An 8,980-nucleotide genomic window follows, 5' to 3' on the forward strand; every position below is an offset into this window, starting at 1 on the left:
CTGACAGCTCAGAGCTCAGAGCTCAGAGCCTGGAGCCTGCTTCGGATTCTGTGTCTCTCTGTCTCTCTGTCCACCCTCTCCTTCCCACCCCCCACCCCCCGTTCACTCTCTGTCTCAAAAATAAACATTAAAAAAAAAAAAGATACCTGAAAGAAGTATATGAAGCATGAATGAATGTATGAATGAATGAATGAATGAGCATTGAAATAGACATAAAAGTAATCACTCTGACTTTATTGCATAGAGATTATAAACCACCAAGTTTCTTTTTAAAAAAAGTGTATGTTTGTTGGGTGGATGGAATATTGAAGACCAGTGTATATCAAAGTTTGAATCACCTGTTCAAAATTTTACAGTACCTTTTATTTGGATTATCAGGCAATTAAAAGAATTTTTCACCCCAAATCTTTTTGCACCTAGATTCCAAAATATTTGTTAATTGCTAATATGTTGCTTTTATAGGTTTTTAGGAAAATATGGGCTTGCCTAGGTTTTTAATTTACTATAAGCTTAATTCTAGAAATATTTTTCACTGAAAGTTTGAAAGTCTTTTCAGAGTGCTTTATTCTAGAGCAATTATGCAGCTTATCACTTTGATGTGAATATAACTTCAGGTCTGGCAGTAAACAAACTAGTATGTTCTATGCTCCCATCCAATGGTGAACACCCTCTGGATAAGAAATGGTTAATGTCAAACTCCTATGGCCAAGCACCGTGTATGTCAAATTCCCCTGACCTCCCAGTAACAACTGAAAGATTCATAAAGGGCGAAGATGTTATGAAGGAGAGATTTTAAAACATCTTTAATAACATGTTACCTTATAAAGTACATTTTATATAACACAAAATTGCATACAAGATAGAATTTTGGATGAACGATTTCAAAAGGCATTATGTAAAAACATGTCAGGGATAGAGAGAGAGAAATGATTTTTTACTAAGATAATATTTTATTATTATTCAGAAAATACATCTTTATTTTTTTATTTTTAGTTACCCAGAAAATGTGTTTCTCTGAAAAGAGGTTGATTTTAATCCTCTTACAGTAAGATAAGTAAGAAAGAGTCTTTTGTATTATATCCATGTAAAGGGTCTGAACTAGCGGAGGTCACTCATTCTATTTACACCCAAAGGTATATGAATGACCGAAACAGACTCCTATCATTCCATCTCCTAGCTGAGTCACTATGCATCATCCAAAACCTGAAGTTTGAAGGATCCAGAAAATCAGCAGCTATGCTTAAGCCATTATTTCCATTTCATTTTATTCATCAACTATACTCTGCAGCGACTGCCAGAACGTTAGAAAGATTCATTTTAAAATTAAGTGTTCATGGATTAAATAACGTAAAGTATTATGTTCATATGAGTGGATTTAAGATTTTTCTGCCTTAATTTTTGGCCAGTTTGCCAAATTAGGTGCACAGCCACTGGTTTGGTTCTTAAATTAGTAAAAATAACCCTCCCCCAAAGCAGCTATTTTACTTTTATTAATTTATGTTTCATTCCCTTGAGCTGGAGACAGAGTCCAGACTAACTATAGTTCCCCAAAGTAAATAGTGTGGTTCTTTTATTTTCAGAGTTGGAGGAATTTTTTTGTGATTTTTTTTCCTTTCCAAATACACAAGTCATCTTGTGCAGTAAAGCGTGCTTGTCAACACACATGTCAGCCAACTTTAAAAAGAATAGTCTGAGAAAAAAATAAAAAGTAAATTATTTAAGTGGAGTTGTAGAGGAAGCTTGAAAGAGCTCTGTTTGGAAGGTTTCTTTGCTTCTCTCTGCCAATGGAAGGGAGACTCTGGATCTCTCACTAGTGAGCTTCTGTCATAACTAGGGCTGACAGTTCACATTGAAAATTCTGTTTTCTTCCTTCCCAGGAAAGCAAGTCAAAGTTAAGCCAACAAACTGTTGTTGGCAAGTACCTTACTTTTGTTTTCTCTTCTTTAAATTAGCCATTTGAGTTTTATGGAGTACCTGTGAATGGGTTTCCAGGATTTGGGACCACAGATTTGAGTTGGTATTAGATACTTAAAAAAAAAAGAAAAGGTACAGAGACTTTGTAATGAAGAGTGGCATTATCTGAATGCAGCATTTGGAATGAAGAAAGAAAACAGAAGTATTCTTGTGTGTAGAAACACATGGCAAAGTATCTTACCAAAATCCCTGTTAAAATACCATTATAATTTTTCAAGCTATAGTTGAATTTGGCAGTGAACTATCTCAGGGTAGTCTATTCCAGTTGAGTTAGTTGTCTGTCAAACTTATTATAGCTAATTGAATTCCATTAACGTTGGCACATGAATAATTACAGGGAATGCAAGAAAGGGTCAAAAAACTGTATTGTACAGCATTTTTGTCTCGCATAGAAATTGTTAACAAAAATGCTCTGTCTTTATTTTAGTTTACTTTTCAAATCTAGCCCGTCAATGTGTGGTTTGGGATCAACTTTTCCTAAGTGCTTCTAGAGGGTCAATTTAGGCTTCATTTTAAGGAGTTCCACAGGTGTGACATATTTTATGAAAAACTAATTTATAAAACTCCAAACTTAATAACATGGTTGAACAATATATGGAGGAGAGATGATATTCTTCCCAATAATGGAAAAAGTGATTATTTTGCAGGAAGATTCACTTTACACTTAGGAAAGTTCTTTGCCTATAACATATAACAATTTTATGTCCTGGCAATCCGTTATCCTCTAACTTTGGGGGAATATTTTATTTATACTTCTACCATGTTACAGGCAATTTTATAAAATATTAAATCACTACCAATTACATTATAATCGGGGTAGTGACTAGTTGTATCTATATTGTATCTGAGATACAAGCAGGCACGAGGTGGGTAAACCTATAAAACATTTCCATATAGATTTTGCGTGTGTTTAATGCCCACATTTATATATGTTTAGCAGTTGTACACGTATCCATGTTATTCCACTCGCTGACTTATCTGTAGATACTACAGTATTTGCAAGACCAGTTCATTAAGGTTAATTTGTTCAAAAATATTAGAATCATTAATTTCTGGCTTATAGCTAATGGCTGTTCTCAGCCAGTGTCTTGCTTCATCATTAGTGTCACTGAGATGATGACTCACACCCAACTGTTTTTACACTATCTAATAGAATCAATTGATGCGATGGTTGACAAGACACTGTTTTGCATTTTGTCATCACACTAATGCACATGGCTTAAAGGCATTGGCATCCATAATGTGGGGCAGTTTTGTAGGCGACTAGAATAGGCTGAAGCTGCAAGGGCCATTTTCATAAAATATTAATGAAATTGAAAAATACACTGGGGTTGAAGGCTTGTCTGCTAAATGTAAGGTAAAATCTATTCTGTTCTGCTTTCTGATGACTGTAATTAGCAGCCCTAATTAAAAATTCAAACCTTGTGTATATTTGAAAGCATGAATCTTAGCTCGCATCATGTTTATTTCCTTTACAAAGTATTTTATTTTACAACACTAATTGAACAGGATCCTTCCTAGTCCGACAGCCGCAGCTGGCTGGAGCCAGTTTATGTATCCAGCCTCTCAAGACTACTTCCTTTTGTAAGCAATAAAACATCTTTAAAAAACATGTAGATGCTCTCTATGAGCCATTAACTCCGTGCCACCCAGCACCAGGCTGGTCTCCTCCTCACACATTGGTTTTTTTTCCTTCACTTAAATGTGACCTCTTTGAAGAGGCTGCTTTTTTCTGATCTTCAATATTTAATGTGGATTTACTTACATTAAATGACCACCTTACTGAAGGAGCGAAGGCCCACTTCTGACATTATTTATGAACCACATACGCTGTGCAAAAATACGGAAGGAATTGTCCAGGAATGCCTATTAGTTACAGTAGAAAAATCTACTTTTTACCATTGTTTTCTGAAGTGATTTTGAAATTTGTGGTCAGAGTGTTGATGGATCACCAGGGAACAGAGGCCAGCAACCGAAGGACAAATTGATTAGAATCATGTTACTTGGAGAGAAGAGAGGCCAGGCAGGAGGGCAGGGCTGGGGCTGCGCATGCGGCAGAGCCAGGATCTGAGTAGTTCAGAGGTGATTAAAAAAAAAAAGTGTTGTTTTAAATAATGATAAAAACAAACTTTGTTTTACGGTATCTATTAACTATTGACAAAGATGAGGAAGAGGAGGAGGAGGAACAAGAGGAGATGGAGAAGGAACAGGAGGAGGTGGAGGAGGAACAGAAGGAAGACGAGGAGGAGGAGGGGGAGGGGAGGAGGAGGACTAGGAGAAGGTGGGGGAGGAGGAACAGGAAGTGGAGGAGGAACAGAAGGAAGACGAGGAGGAGGAGGGGGAGGGGAGGAGGAGGACTAGGAGAAGGTGGGGGAGGAGGAACAGGAAGTGGAGGAGGAACAGAAGGAAGACAAGGAGGGGGAGGGGAGGAGGACTAGGAGAAGGTGGAGGAGGAGGAACAGGAAGTGGAGGAGGAACAGAAGGAAGACGAGGAGGAGGAGGGGGAGGGGAGGAGGAGGACTAGGAGAAGGTGGGGGAGGAGGAACAGGAAGTGGAGGAGGAACAGAAGGAAGACGAGGAGGAGGAGGGGGAGGGGAGGAGGAGGACTAGGAGAAGGTGGGGGAGGAGGAACAGAGTGGAGGAGGAACAAGGAAGACGAGGAGGAGGGAGAGGAGGAGGACTAGGAGGAGATGGAGACAAGACACTTGAATTTTGCTCAGAAGAATTCGGGAGAGGAAGCAACTATCTCTTCTTTGGTCTGCTTATCTTTTCACCTGTGGACTTCAATTTCCTCAGTTGTAAAATGGGACTGATTATCATTGCTTTGCTTAGATGTTCTATTTACCTAACAGGGTTCTTCGATCTATGAAAACACCTTGACAACTCTAAAATGACAGGCAAACACCAGGTTTGTCTTAAGGTCTATTCTTCTCTCCAAGCCACTCAAACCGGGTACGGAAAATGCCATCAAACTCATGATCAGTACTATCAGAATTACACTTACAGTTTGCCCGACATGATTCACAGAGCTAGTCACTGAACTTGCTTCGAGGATTCAAAGGAGACGTCCACAGAACCAAGAATCAAGTCCTTCCCTTGTATACCTTCACGAAGTTTTCACCTGATTTGCCCGGAGACTCCATTCCCAATTGAGTGGCTGGAATTTGCATGAGTGAAAACGTCGGTCATTGCATTGGCCTGAAGTGTTATTGTTGCTTACCCACCAATCCATTGCTCTGAATGATTAAATGAATAAGTAAGCACCTACGTTTAATGGTAAAAGGCTAACAGCAACTATTTAAAAGCAAATTGTTTTCTATATTGGGAATTAAACAGGTTATTTTATACAACTGCAAACGGTTCAGTGCATAGAATAATCTGGCTCTTGCTGCAGGCATGGGATCTATACTCTTTATACTCCTTATATGGAGATTTCTCACCAAAGGAAATGAAAGTTTTTCTGGAGTAAGGAGTATTGAACATAAAGCTATTAAGAGGAAATGAGGCCTGCTAATATTTGGATTATTGATTTCTCAACTGAAAATGTTATGATCCACCCCCCCCTTTCCACAAATACACATTTACTTAATCTACTGAACAGTTAGCTGCTTTCTTTTCTATCTGAGAATCTGATCCAGTGACTTTACAGATGGCTTGAAGACACAGAGAGAAGGAGGCTTCCAAACGGTCAGAGGTGATGAATGGGGGACCAGCTGAATCTCCAGGCCTGGTCAAGCTGCTCTCAGAGCTAACACCAGCCCCTGAGAGATGGGCCAGGAGGACACTGCTGTCCTCAAAGACACACAGTAGATCCCAAAGTGGGCACGCGTCCGAATGGATGGCACTTCTCCTAAGGGCGCTCAAGAGGATGAGCAGTCTCCTCAGAGCTGAGTGGAGTCAGCCAGCACAGCCAGCCTTCTGTAGGAAATAGGGCCTCTTGGTACCCAGGGGAAGGGCCACGTCACCTTTCCAGGCAGGCAGGGGAACAAGGTTCACTTCCTCCCTTTCCCACCTCTGCCCCTGAAGCATTCCAGAGGCCAGGCCATAAAAATGTATCCTCAGATCTGCCCTCCAGCAGAACTGCCCTCTGCTGCATCTACAAGATGCAGAGCTGGCCCTTGTCTCGAGGACCCCTACTTGACCCCCAGTGGCATCAGAATCCTCAGAATTGTTCTTTGCTTCTGCCTTCCAGGGCGGCTTGAGCCTGCCCCTGAGCAGCCTGACCAGCAGACAGCAAGAATGTAGTGACAGCTGGCTTGTTCCTCTGAACACAGAAGGATCAGGTTCCAGGACTTCAGGAGATGGGTCCCTCCCCCTCCCCCTGGCCACGAGCCGCCACTCTCTTTCTGCAGAACAGGATGCTAGAGAGAATGTGCTAAGGGGTGTAGTAAGAGTTGAATAAAAGTGGAGGAAAAGTTCATTACAGCTTTTATTTATTTGGAGGCAGAGGAGTGAGGAGTTTGGAGTAAGGCCCTCCCATGTGGGCTGGGTTACTGACAAAGGTCAATGCGGATCCTAGACACAATTTCAACACCAGCACCATTGTTATTGGAGGCTCTGCCCTGCTCTCTCTAGCACTTACAGTGTCACTTCTCTGCTGCCTGGAGAAGGTCAATGATTAGGTCGCCTTCCAATCTTTCTATAGAAATAGATGAAAATCCACATCAAGAGATGCTAAAAAAAAGCTAGATCTTCTATTCTCTTTTTCAAATTGCTTCTGATCCAAAAATTACCTCCCTCTTTTCTCTCGCTTTCTTCCATCAAATCCCCACTTCCCCCACTGGAGATGAGCTCAAATAGAGTAAAGAAGCAAGCAAACTGACTGAACTAAATCCTCCAAAAGCATAAACAACGTTCGCTAACTATTGACAGCTTAACAGAAGCATCTCCACAAGAAATAAGTGGCTTTGGGTTCACACCAGTTTCACTGCCATGGGAATTGACCAGACCACAGGCTTTGCCTCTGAGGAACCTCGACACAATGAGAAAGCAGGTCGTGAATGGAGCAGCCCCTAACTGAACTTAGTTCACATCTGATTGGTCTCCGTGGATGATTCATCCATTCTGTATGGTTACATGCTCATGCTGCAGGATTTCCTGCTCACCGTTGAAGAAAGATTGCGTAGCAATAGTCATGACTGCATGAAGGAGAAGAGAATAATTAGTTTATATTGCCCACACAGACTGAGTGATCTGACATCTCTTTGGTCTACGGATCTGTATTTGGGATCACCAATGTAAATCGTTGGGGAAGAAAAATATTTTACATTTTATCTTTTCGAAAGCATTCATTTGGTCACTAGTGTGTTTTCAAAAGTAAGTTTAGAGGATGAAGGTTCAGAACCCACAAAAAAGAAATACAGCCCACACTGCACTCCATGATGTCTATGAAACTTCTAGAAAGATCTTCTTGAATAAAAACTTAAAAATACACTTTCTGGATTATCTTGCTTTTCTGTTTATCCTCCTTTCAGCTCAACTCTTATAAGTTCTTCTCCTGCTCTCCATTGGACATACTCTCTGAGCCAGGAATGATGAGTGTGTTTTTACTCCAGTAATTCACCCTGCCCACCCATGGATGAATAACTAGTAGGGTCCAGGCAGGACTTGAGCTGAGAGAGGCACACTAACTACAATTCACCAGCTTGTTATTGTTGTATTATTTATTCTCTACATAAGATATTTCTTCTGAGATGCCCAAAGTACTTTCTACACACTAAATAAATGATTAAACCTCAGAACCCTGCTATGAGGCAAGCAGATTTGCAGAGGTGATGGGAGAAGAAGGAGAAAACTCAATCCCACATGTGGAAAATAACAATTCATCACACAAGGTGAAGATGGCAATTTTTGGCTCTAAAAGTGTAGAAAGCAGGGAACATCAACCAGTGGATTGATGACCTTGAATTCTGCCTTTGTTTTTCCTCCCTGCCCTTGCCCCTACACACCCATGTTATCCAAAGCCCTGTCACATATCAATTAAGCTGCCTGTCATTGCACAAGCAGGAGGGCATATGCTAATATAAACATAACTGCATTTCTTAAACCTTACCATTGGCCTAACATTATTGAATTGATTGTACTGTACAGAGATTCACTTAAATTAACTGGCATAGTCATAGGCTGACATAGACTGGCACTGAAATCTAGATCATCTCAGAGTTTAAGCTCTTCTTCATAGTTTGCTTCACGGCCAGCCAATCTGAATAATTCTCCCTCTGATTTACTCTCTTAGCACTCTTGCAATTTTCCTTCACAAACTTTAAAAAAAAATTTTTTTTGGACATTTATTTATTTATTTTGAAAGAGAGAGAGAGAAAGCATGGGAGAGCCAGACAGAGACATAGAGAGAGAAGGAGAAAGAGAGAATCCCAAACAGGCTCCTCACTGCCAGCGCAGAGCCCAAAGTGGGGCTGAAACTCATCAACGCTGAGATCATGACTTGAGTCGAAACCAAGAACTGGGAGCTTAACTGACTGAGCCACCCAGGAGCCCCTTCCTTCACAAACTTTTAACGACTTATACTGCTATATTTTTATGTGTATTTGTTTTAATGCATGATTTCTCCAATAAACTCTAAGTTCCATCTGAGTAAATAAAGATCCACTCTCTTTTCTAAGCTTTTAGCACAACGCTTGGTACATTATTAGGCACTCAACAAATATTGGTTTAATAAACAGATACATGAATGAATGGAAAACATAGATTTGGGATTAAAATAGATCTAAATTTGATTCCTTATTTCACTTCTTCCAAGTTATGTTACTTTGATAAAATACAATTGAAAATACAATTGAGTCTTAGGAATTCAGAATTAGGAGCCCCGACACCCCACACAATTGAAAATCCATGTATACTTTTGGCTTCCCCAAAACTGAACTTCTAATAGCCTGTTATACACCAGAAGCCTCACTGATACATAAACAGTTGATTAACACATATTTTGTATGTTGTATGCATTGTATGCTGTATTCCTATACTAAAGTGCACTAGAAAAAAGAACATG

The sequence above is a fragment of the Hyaena hyaena genome, unplaced genomic scaffold, assembly GCF_003009895.1.
Source record: "Hyaena hyaena isolate Hyena2069 unplaced genomic scaffold, ASM300989v1 scaffold_715, whole genome shotgun sequence".
Taxonomy (NCBI): Eukaryota; Metazoa; Chordata; class Mammalia; order Carnivora; family Hyaenidae; genus Hyaena; species Hyaena hyaena.